The sequence below is a fragment of the Polistes dominula genome, unplaced genomic scaffold (genome assembly GCF_049000335.1).
Source record: "Polistes dominula isolate Pdom_NZ unplaced genomic scaffold, Pdom_raw_medaka contig_28, whole genome shotgun sequence".
NCBI lineage: Eukaryota > Metazoa > Arthropoda > Insecta > Hymenoptera > Vespidae > Polistes > Polistes dominula.
This window is the reverse complement of record NW_028300879.1, coordinates 6,725,200-6,736,027: the sequence shown is the minus strand read 5'-3', so window position 1 is coordinate 6,736,027 and position 10,828 is coordinate 6,725,200. Positions and strand designations below refer to the sequence as shown.

Below are 10,828 nucleotides of genomic sequence, written 5' to 3'. Positions count from 1 at the left end.
GCTCAGTATAAATATAATCTAATACTTTTATTTCCTAACGAACATCGAGACAAATCTATTTTTCGTTTTATAGTCCATCGTTGCGTTAATCGTTTTAAATTCAATCCTCAAAATATTTCTTTTTTTCTTTTAATTTTTTTTTTTGGCTATTTACGTATTTCGATAATTTGTTTTGAAGGGATAAGAATTTGATTTATCAAAAGAAGGATGAAAAATTAGAGATCGATTTGACGTCAATTTTTCACCGAGAAGGAGATAACAATTAACCTTATCTGAAATAAGAGGGGAGGTGAATCGAGAAACCATCGGCTTTCCTGAAATAAAAACATTATTCGTTTATCGGGGTAGAAAATTACGACGGAGCTATGTCATTTCTTATTCGATCCCTCTTCTTCAAGATTTATTCAGTGCAATTACAAGGATTAATTGGGTACGTTTTAATTGTTCGTTAACACTATGCTAGTCGATAGTTTGCTTAGATCTGTTAGGTGTAGAAATTAATTAAAGTATCTTTTTTTTAACTAATTTACTATTTATTTGTTAAGTAATCACACAGCTGTTATTCTTCCAAACACTTTCTATTATTTTCGATTACTTTGCTTCAAAGATTGATGAATTAATTGTCACACCTAATATTGTATTTAAATCCGATCATAGAAAGTAATATATATGCATTCATAGCATAGATTATTTTTCAAAAATTTATTAAAAAGAAGAATACTATGAATAAAAAAATGACAAATATGTTACTAATTAAAAATATTTTTCTCTTTACAGTAATTTCATATCAAACGTAATAAAAAATACGTAGAAACTTTTTCGACAATTGTAATAATTAAAAATGTTTCAAATTAGTTCTTTTGACTAATTTTATATCGTAGTAATGAAAAAATATTGTCGAGGATTTTTCTCTCATAATGTTCACGTTTCAAATGACAAATAGGTAGTATGAAGGGCGCATAGTACTTGGCGAAGTTAGACGCATGTTCGTAGGAGATTGATAAATGGGTAAGGGCCATGTGGGACGGATCATATCTTTGGTTGGGCCGTAAACCACAGGATTAGTTAGCCGATCGGCATCAGGAACAGGAACAAGAGGAGGAACAGGAGGAGGAACAGCAGGAGGAACAGGAGCAGGAACAGCAGCAGGAGCAGGAACGACAATGACAATGACAGCGAATAGCCAACCGATGCGACGCTTTCGAATAATTCTCGAGGTAAGCTGCTTCGCTTTGAAGCGTAGTGGATTAATGCGAACCTGTGACACGATGGTTGTTTCTCGATGATTCGATGGGTTGTATGAACAACGGTTCGTTCGATCCGATCATTCTTCGTCCTTTCGATCGTCAGTCAAACAGGACGTTTTAGCTTTGCGGTAACCGATTGTCTTCTTCGTGTCGATTAAACCAAACCGCGAAACAAACCACGAATCTCTCCTAAATAATCCAATTGAAAAATTGTTTGTACAGGTTTAGTATAGAGAATGCTGGTAGTGGTATCGATAAATCGATAGTTCTACTGGCAAGTCGTAGTTTCGAATAGTGTTCCAAGTTGAATCATTTATTTTTAATGAAAAATTGTCGATTTCTTCCCTTAGGCGAATTCGAGTCGAACGAACGTACGAACGAACGAACGAACGAACTAACGTTTCGGTATTCGGTATCCGGTGGTGATGGTTGAATAAGGCTATTGATATAACCAAACCATAGCCATGGTCCGGGCCAATAACTAATTAACGTTCGTAATCCCTAGAGTTTTCGATGTAGATGGAGAGAGTACCTACTCCTTCCCGTTAACCTGGGGTACCACCAGTTTCGTCCTATCGATGTATCAATTCGTAACAGTGATCCTTCCATCGTTACAATTACTACTACTACTACTACTACTGCTACTACTACTGTTACTGATTCTGTTACGGATGGGTATAGCAATAGCAGCAGCCGACGCCGATTATCCAGCGAATATTTAATGAACGGATCGCTCGCATAACGCCAATTTAAATTTTAAAAGAGGGGCCTTGAAGGTGGCAACTTTGGGGGAAATGAAAGAGTTCTGGGGGAAGAGATTGGAGAATACGAGGGAGATATCGCGCACGAGTGGTAGATAAGAAACGAATAAGGTACGCGAGAGGCCCTGAAAAGAGAAGCAAATCGGCCAAGTTTCTCTCCGATATCCGAGCACCAATGAAATTATTTGCTAGACTTTATCTTTCCAACCTGGTTTTACCTAAAGAAGATTAAAATGCACTTTAAATACGTAAATCGCGATGTGAGGGAGAGAGAGAGAGAGAGAGAGAGAGAGAGAGAGAGAAGAATTCGATAAATCTTTTCTCGCTGACTTAAGCTTTTTGTTATAGAAAATTAGCTGTTTCGAAATAAAGCCAAAGGAAATCATAATTTTGTATAAGCTTAAAAGCGTGTTCTCTTGCGTTCGACGGAACATTTGGTACACCGTTGGTTTTATCATCTCTACCTCTCTCTCTCTCTCTCAGGATATGAGAAGGTTGCGGTTCGCAAGTTGGTTTCGTTGGTAACGCACTTACGACTAAAGGAGGTGAACGGTGCGCGAGCTCCGAGCCGTATAATCCCTTTAAGAAGCCTTTACGAACGTGACAACCGGTGCAGTGTGGTGTGGTGCAGTGTGGTGCCGTTGCATATACGAACCATGAACCAACACTGAGCGGCTGGCTTCGGTCTCTTCTAATGGCCTTTGCATATCATTAATTTTACAAGCATTTTAAGACCGTTACGTGCCCGTAATTAAGACGACGATCCGATGGTACCGTGTCTAAAGATCAACGATAGGAAAAAAACATCGATAATATGACTTTGGAATTAATAGTAATATCGGGGATTCGATAAAGAAACTTATTTTTTATTCATTTTTTCTTCTCACCAGTTGATACGAATAATTGTGAAATCGTTAAGAGACTTTAATTATATCGTATCACGGATACGATAGATATCGATGATGAGCCAGCATTGAAACGTAAAAAACGTATCTCCTCGGGCGTAAAATGAGAGCACGTTTTCGGATAACGTTTCTGACCGTACTAACACATACTAAACCGTGTACTTATATTTTACATACTCGTCCTATACTTACATTTATGAGTACACCTACACGCACAGTTTTCAATTAGCTACGGGAATGCTCGTAAGTTCTTGTTAACTAATAATTAATAATCGAGGTCGGCGCTCGGGCGAGAACTTGCGGTGTGCGTTGGTACGAGCTATCCCATCAGACATATGCGCTCGCGTGCTATAATTAGACAGTGTGTAACGTTGAGCATGATACGTACGTGTGCACGACCGATACATCTTCCCTTCAAAAGGGAAACTCCCCTTTATGCTTAAACGTTCGATAATAATCGAGCTTTATCAGTTCGCGAGTTATTGAAATTATTATCTATTCCTAGCAAAACCAACGATGTTGAAACATAATTGGAAAATATATTCTTCTATTATTGTTAATTATTTATAAATTCTCTTTGATGCATGAATATTATCGATTCGGTTTCTTCTTCTTCTTCTTTTTTTCGTGTTCCATCTTTATCCATAGGATGACCGGGTTCTAAGCCCCGTGCACACAAAACAACAATGCAGAGCTTAAGTCTCGAGTTTCTGGTTCGTCTGAGTTAAAAAGGTCTAAAGAGTGCAAAGGTTTAACTCCAAAAATATTTATTTATTTATTCCACTTTTCTGAAAATAGTCAAATATATATTATACAATATTATTCGGACGATACAAAATAGAAATTGATATTACAAACGGGTAAAGTATATTGGCAACGATAATTAATTAAATGTATATTTCGTGTAAAGTTGAATTACCTTTGATCGTTATATTTGCTTTTGTATTTCAAAAAATGATTAAATTTGCTTATTGTGTTGCCACGAAAGGATTATTTATAAAAAGATATAAATATAGGTATATGGAGACTTTTTAAAACGAAGAGAGTAGATAAAAACAGCAGTAGTCTCTTTATAGGTAGAGCTAACAGGTGGTAACGTAAACTTGACTCTCTTTTGCGACTGCTAAATATTTTATTGATCCCACGATTATGCACCCCCTTTTTCCTACGGATGATTATATCGAAAATATCTTTTTTTCTGAATGTTATTGAAATTTATGATTTAACGAAATAGAATTTTTGACGTTTATCTTTTTAGAAAACGAATGGGAATTATGGTTGGTAAATCGAGATCAATGTCAAGGGATGGGGTGGAGGAGGAGAGGGTGGGCATAAGTGCAACGTAACGGCTTAACGCGAACAAACTTGCCTTGTACTTACCGTCCTAACTCGGGTATCGGACGTCGAGCATACTACGAAATACACGACGTAGTAACTCCCCCTTTCCACCCCCTTGCCTTCATCCCACAATGCTTCTAGTCTTGATATCGGGGATCGATATCGGTGAGGATCTGAAGCTTCAGGGATTCGACTCCCCGGATCGCGTGGGATTTCACCTCGATAATTGAACATTAGACTTCGATCTATTCTCGATTGTTGTAACACGAATGGATCCTTGCCAAGGTTATTGTTAGTTAACGCGTTCGTTTCAGGGTAATGAGATATCCCTTCGTAATATAGCCCTTAAGCTTGATAACTCTAATTTTAACTACTTATCCTATTTTTTTATATTAAATACTTAACCTTTTTATATTCTTTTATTTTTATCTTTTTTTAAATGTCTCTTAACAAAATTTCAGTCCCCTTTATAATACCATAAACGCATATACCTTTATATATATATGTATATATATGCACACGCACACGTAGTTTGTATAATGACCTACTCTCACAGATGCTTTCGTAAAAATGCTCCTTTTCCAGAGTATGTAGAGCTGTCTTCTTTTTTTTTATGCTCATATTATCATGTCCTAACGGAAGCTCGGTGAGCGCGTACATTAAGCCGAGTACAAACTTTACGATCCACCTGTTCTAAGCGTGCCATATTTATCTCAGTTCCTCTAACCTCCCCCCGCGTTTACAACAAACCGTCGTCCAACGTCTTCATAACTACCGCCACGCGCACGTACGCTTTCCTCCGTTTTCTTTTAAAATACTTATTAAGAAAATAATATCTTTTTTTTCTGTCACTTTTACCAAAGTCTCTTCTAATCTCACCGAATTATCATACCTAAAGACTTTTTTATAATACTCCACGGAGAATTCATTTTCCTTTTTTACCTTCCCCTGATCCGAAGGAAAATATTCGATAAGACGTCGGTCGACTAACTCGTTCTCACCGCAATTTTTGTCGAGATTCAATCAGGAAAACGAAAGCGAACTTCGGCGGCGTCTGATAGTTGCCTCAAGTTATTCTTAGAAAATCCCTTTCCTCCGTTGGTTGTTACTGGCTGCTGCTGCTGCTTCTGCTGCTGCTGCTGCTGCTACTACTACTACTGGGTGCTTCTTTTTCTTTAAAGATGAAAGAAATTCGTTTTCGTTTTCCACGTCGAAAATGGTGTCGTTTACGCGAACGTTCTCTCTCTCTCTCTTTTTCTTTATTAGATGGTGTAACGTTGCAACGTAAAAGTATGTTCTTTATTATACGAAATGGAGGAGGGGAGGAATTGGAGAGAAAAGGGGGACATAGATGGATGGATAGAGCGTGAAAGAGGAAAATGAAGAGAAGGCGAGAAAGAAGGCGAGAAAGAAGACGAGAAACTAAAGTGACTCGCGTACGACGATGGAAGACTAGGAGCGGGGCAGAAAGAGTGATAAAGATTGGGAAAGAGATAGACCAAAATCCTGAGCTCCTTTCCGGGAAGAAGGGGTGAATACACTGAATACATTACCGACGTAATGCAGTTCGCACATAAATTAACATACGCCCGCGGCGTTGAGGAATCGTCCGAGCTGGTAACGCTGCCGCGTGAAATCTTCTTAAAGTTTCAATGGGCCGCGAAAACTTTTTACCCGACGAAATGAAAATTTGCCCTGAAACTTTTGTCTACCCTTCTTCTTCTACTTACTTCGAGGTAAAAGAGGAATCAAGCAAAAAAAAGAAATAAAAAAGAGGAGGGGGAACAAAGAAAGACGAGCAATCTTTTTCTAAGATCAAACTTTGATGATATCTGAAAAAGATCGGTTTCGATCAGTTTTTAGTTTGACGACGGTCCAGTAGTAGTATCTGTAATCCATTGTAATCAGAAAAAAATAGTAGTATAGGTTTTTTTTTCTTTTTATTGGGATTAAAGCTCCCTTGGCGAAACGAAAGATAAAAGAAGAAGGAAAAGTGGATTAAGCGAGCTCGTTGTAGCTGTCATTTCGCGATTCGCCCATCGATATTGGCTATTGAACATGAATTTCGTGTCGAATCCGTGTTAGCAATGTAATTAAACCTAGTTAAAGGAACATGAATTATTATCGGACCTATGGCACGGAACGTAAGGTGGGAAGATAAAAAAAAATGGAAAAAGAATTAGAATTGGTGGATATAAATACGACGAAATCGAAGCTTTTAATTAAGACCGGCATATGGGCCCGATTTCTAACCAATTTAGCGAACTAAAATCGGGTCACGATGCTATTTCCTCGGGGAAAATTACTAAAGATCTTTAGTTATTTCACGAACATTCCTTTTCGAATAGTTTCGAATCCATTCCAATCGTGTTACAAAGTATTTTCCTTTTTATTTATTTAATAGAATCTCGTGTGTCTTTCGATATTCACTCTCTAACTTTGAATTTGGCACGTCCTAACACTACGGTTGATCTATTTCTTCTCTCTCTCTCTCTCTCCCTCTCTCTCATCGTGTTTACGACTTTGGTGAGTTTAGCGAAAGATGGCTAGCGCGGTTTCATCCACTAAAAGTTTTTGTTATTAACGACAACGGATGCATTAATTTAAAAGGGTCTGCGCGTTATTACCGCACAACAACAATTTGTAATTAAGAAGAAAGCGCGTGCATTATATAAACATCGTATTTTTCTGGAATATCGACATTTTTTTTAGAAACTATCTTTTTTTTCATTATTTTTCCTTTTTAAAACTATCTCTCTCACTCACAGCACACACATTTCTTTAATATCAAAGTAACGTTTCTCTCGTAAAATAGACTATCGTGATAAGCCAGATAGGTAAAGAAAGAAAGAAAGAAAGAAAGAAAAGGTTGGGGATTCGTTCGCTCGACACAGGATCAGCAGAATGGTTGGTGCGTTCCGTTCTATGCAGCTCTCTCGTAGAAGAGCACGTAGCTGTTTATCATGAGCGGCACGTTGCTGTCCAGCGGTGGCTACTGCTAGCCCCCCTGCTCGCCCCCTGCTCGTCCCCTGCTCGATGTCTCTAGCTCGTGCCTCTCAACCAACCACCTCCTGCTTTGGCTAGCCATGATCCATCTGACGCGAGAACCCTCGAGGATCATCGTCCTTCTCGGTGGTTGCACCTTTGCCGGTTGTGCACTCACGTTTCAGGCCTCATGCATCGCATATCGTTGGGAAAACGTGACTCTGCTTTTGCCCGATCCCTTTTTCCCGCCTACTAACCCCCTGCTTGCTCTACCTCTATTTTTCATTTTCTTTTTCTTTTTTTTTTCTACCTAGACGTTTCCAATTATTTCTCTTTCTTTTGTTCAGTATCCTTCATCTTCTCTATCTATCTCTCTTTTTTTCTTGAAAATCTTGTAATTACGACGAGAAAATCGGAATATCATCTTGTCTTTATTATGATTACTTTGCGTAAGATGTTTAATTAATTAAACGACGACTCTTCCTTTCTCGATTTTAATATTGAAAACATTGAAACTTTCGGCCCCGTTGATCGTCAAAGTATTTTTCGCGAACGAGGACGCGTCGCGATTAGAGTTCTAAAAATGCTACTCGGTTCCATGCCCACGTGAACGGTTATACTATTCAAGACGGAACGCGAAAGCGAACAATAAGTATGCCGATTCTTTGGAAAGTATTCAAAGCCTTTCGTTTCTACAAAGATCACCGAGAAATCTCGAGAAACGTGAGAACTAACATAACTCTAGGGTGTATCGGTGAAATATTTCCGCGAGTCAAAATGTTTATGTACTTTTATCGATTATTCAGTGTTTCTAATATGTGTTATGCATATTAAGATATGACTTGGTTCCGGTTTTTTTTTCCTTTGGAAAATACATTCTCATTCGATAATTAATTGTAAGATGATTTATTGTTAGACTCAAAGACGGAGAAGTGTTGTCAAAGTTTCGGTGATAGGAATATTTGCTTAATCGGCAAAATTGTAGATTTGGAATAATTCCAGATAATCGAGAGTTGGTAGATGATATCGCTTTGGGTCTTTCTTTTTTATCAAAAGGAAGAAAATGACATCGTCGAGTATGACGATTTCCTTGAACGAGCCAAAAATTATAAACGACTCGTGTTATCTTATTTAAAACGATCTCTTATTCTTATTTCGCGTTAGACTCATTCCGAGATAACTATGCGTCGCCAAGATGGATATAGAATAGAATAGACTCTATCTCTCTTTACCGGAATATCTAATTCATTTCAGGATTCTCGGTGAATTGAGTAAGGGTTTCTTTTCTCAAGAAACAGTTCTCTTCTATCCATTGGCAAGACTTCAATGAATGAATAAATGAATAGGGGGGGGGGTTGGTATGGTCAGTACGAGTTGTTTCGTACAACGTTCATTTGCTTTTCACGAACTATCATAATAATTATTATGTTATATATATATTGAAGACGAAGAGAGTCAAAGATAGGGAGAAATGTGTGACTAGCATCTGCAAACGTAATACAGCAACGTTATCTAACACAGTACAGTGTTTACATTGCGGATATCAGTGAGAAGACAAACCCTGGTAGTGGGTAGCGTACTAACTCGCATTATCCATCCGTCCTATTTCAGTTCTCAATCCTTCTCCTCCTTATGGTAGTCTCTTGATATATACCAATTCCCTTTCGATAAACGATACACCATCTCGTATTCTCTTCTATGCTCCTGTTACGTCGGTCTGTATCTCTTAGGTTTCTCCATTTCCATAAATGGGAAAGCTTATTAAGCTGTCGTGATTCTACGAAAAATCTTTCAAATATTCTCTATCGATAAAGTCATTTGGATAAATACGTTGATCTCTGATTCTTCTATCACGATTTGTTCCATTAGGTGCATAGTTTAATATGCACAGTTTTATTCACTATCCTTCTGTAGTCGTTTATCGGATAACGATATTAAATCGAAGATAAGATTGTTGGATGTATCGTCAGACCTGGAAATAATACAAATGAATTAATTCTAGTATTGGTTTACTATGTAGGTATAATATATATGTATAAAAATTGATCGATTTATTTTATTCATGGAACGTGGTAGTAACGCTAATCAGTGAGATCTAGCACAAACAAGGAGAGAATGCACGTTTGGATTCTTTGGATCGCACGTTTTCGGTGCATTCTTGGCGCGTCCTTGGAGCGTTGCTAGCGCGTTACTTGCGAGCCGTTTAGGATCAAAGTGGTCGATGCATCTTTGGTTATCTCCCTCTCTCTCTTACTTGCATTGCTATACGCGATCCTTCCCTACATTTGTCCTATAGATTCTAATCGATACGACACGTTACCAATTTCTAACTCCTTCTATTTCTTTTAACACGTATTTTGTTTTCTTTTATATATCGAATAAAAAAATAATAATTATTATTATTTCTCGTTAATTGGTAATATCGATAATTAAAAGTAAATCCCTTTCCTATAGAATAAAATGATATATATGTAAGATTCGTGAAAAAAAAATATATATATATGGACAATTTTATATTTTTAATAATTACAAGTTGTGTGTACAAATACGCACGTGGTAGGTATATCGTGTAAACGGTCAATAATATATTCATTTCTGCTCTCTACCATATATGTTGACATTCGGTTTAAATCCTATAGATAAAACCATTTCAATTGCAAAAATAAATGTACAGTTTTGACTAAATTTTATTTACTATGGTGTGCGGGGATTCAAAAAATAGTTACAATAATCCTACAGCAAATATTTTCCCGTCATCCACTATATGGTACTGTATTATTAAAAAACACAAATATCACGAATACGTTAAAGATTTATCTCCATTATTATTTAAATATATTAAAAGATAACCAAATGAACTGAAATTTTTCTTAAAAAGGATGTGAAACACTCAAAGAGGGATGGCGGGGGTGGAGAAGATTAAATTGATTGGATTTGCAATAAAGGTATTAAAAGAAAAAAAAACGTGTGCAGGTGTCGAGAATAGTATATGGGTAAAAAAAATAGATAAAAAAGGAAGCGATAAAAGAAGGGAGGGGGTTAGAGGTTGGGGGGTTGGGGGGGTTACGTTCGCACGATCCGCGTGAAAAAATATAATGAGAACGACGAGGCATTGCGAGATTCTCGACATAGTATGTGCTCTAAAGCACTTGACGATGTTGCGCTGCACGCGTTATAAGTGCAACCTTCGTTTCATTCCATTCACGTTTCATGCGCTCCAAAAATTATTTATATTTCGAGAGAAGTGAAGATAGAGAGAGAGAGAGAGAGAGAGAGAGAGAGAGAGAGAGAAAACGTTGGCTTAACGATAGCGTTTCCTACCATTGAAACTCGTGGATGCCGTCCGAAGAGCCCTTTAAAATACACTCGCATAAATTCTTATTCATCGAGTTATGTTTCGAAAAAAAAAATGCAGGAAAAAAAGAAAAGAGAGAAATAAAGATTGAGAAAAAGAGAGAGAGAGAGAGAGAGAGAGAGAGAGAGAGAGAGGGAGAGAAGAAAAAGGAATAAAAAAAAAAAAATAATAAAAAGAGGATTCGTTATACACGTTTCCAGTTGATAGTCGATAAAATATATATTGGCGAGTTTTACG

The 10,828-nt window shown here is 37.3% G+C and overlaps 1 long non-coding RNA gene across 3 annotated transcripts in view; it reads right to left on the bottom strand.

The window, feature by feature from the left end:
* Positions 1–364: 364 nt before the first annotated feature.
* LOC149033671 (uncharacterized) overlaps positions 365–10,828 on the bottom strand; it is a 55,435-nt gene continuing 44,971 nt past the window's right edge. For all 3 annotated transcript variants that reach the window (XR_016176472.1, XR_016176473.1, XR_016176474.1), the window contains one exon: positions 365–9,208. This is a non-coding gene — a long non-coding RNA (uncharacterized LOC149033671). The remainder of the gene's footprint in view (positions 9,209–10,828) is intronic.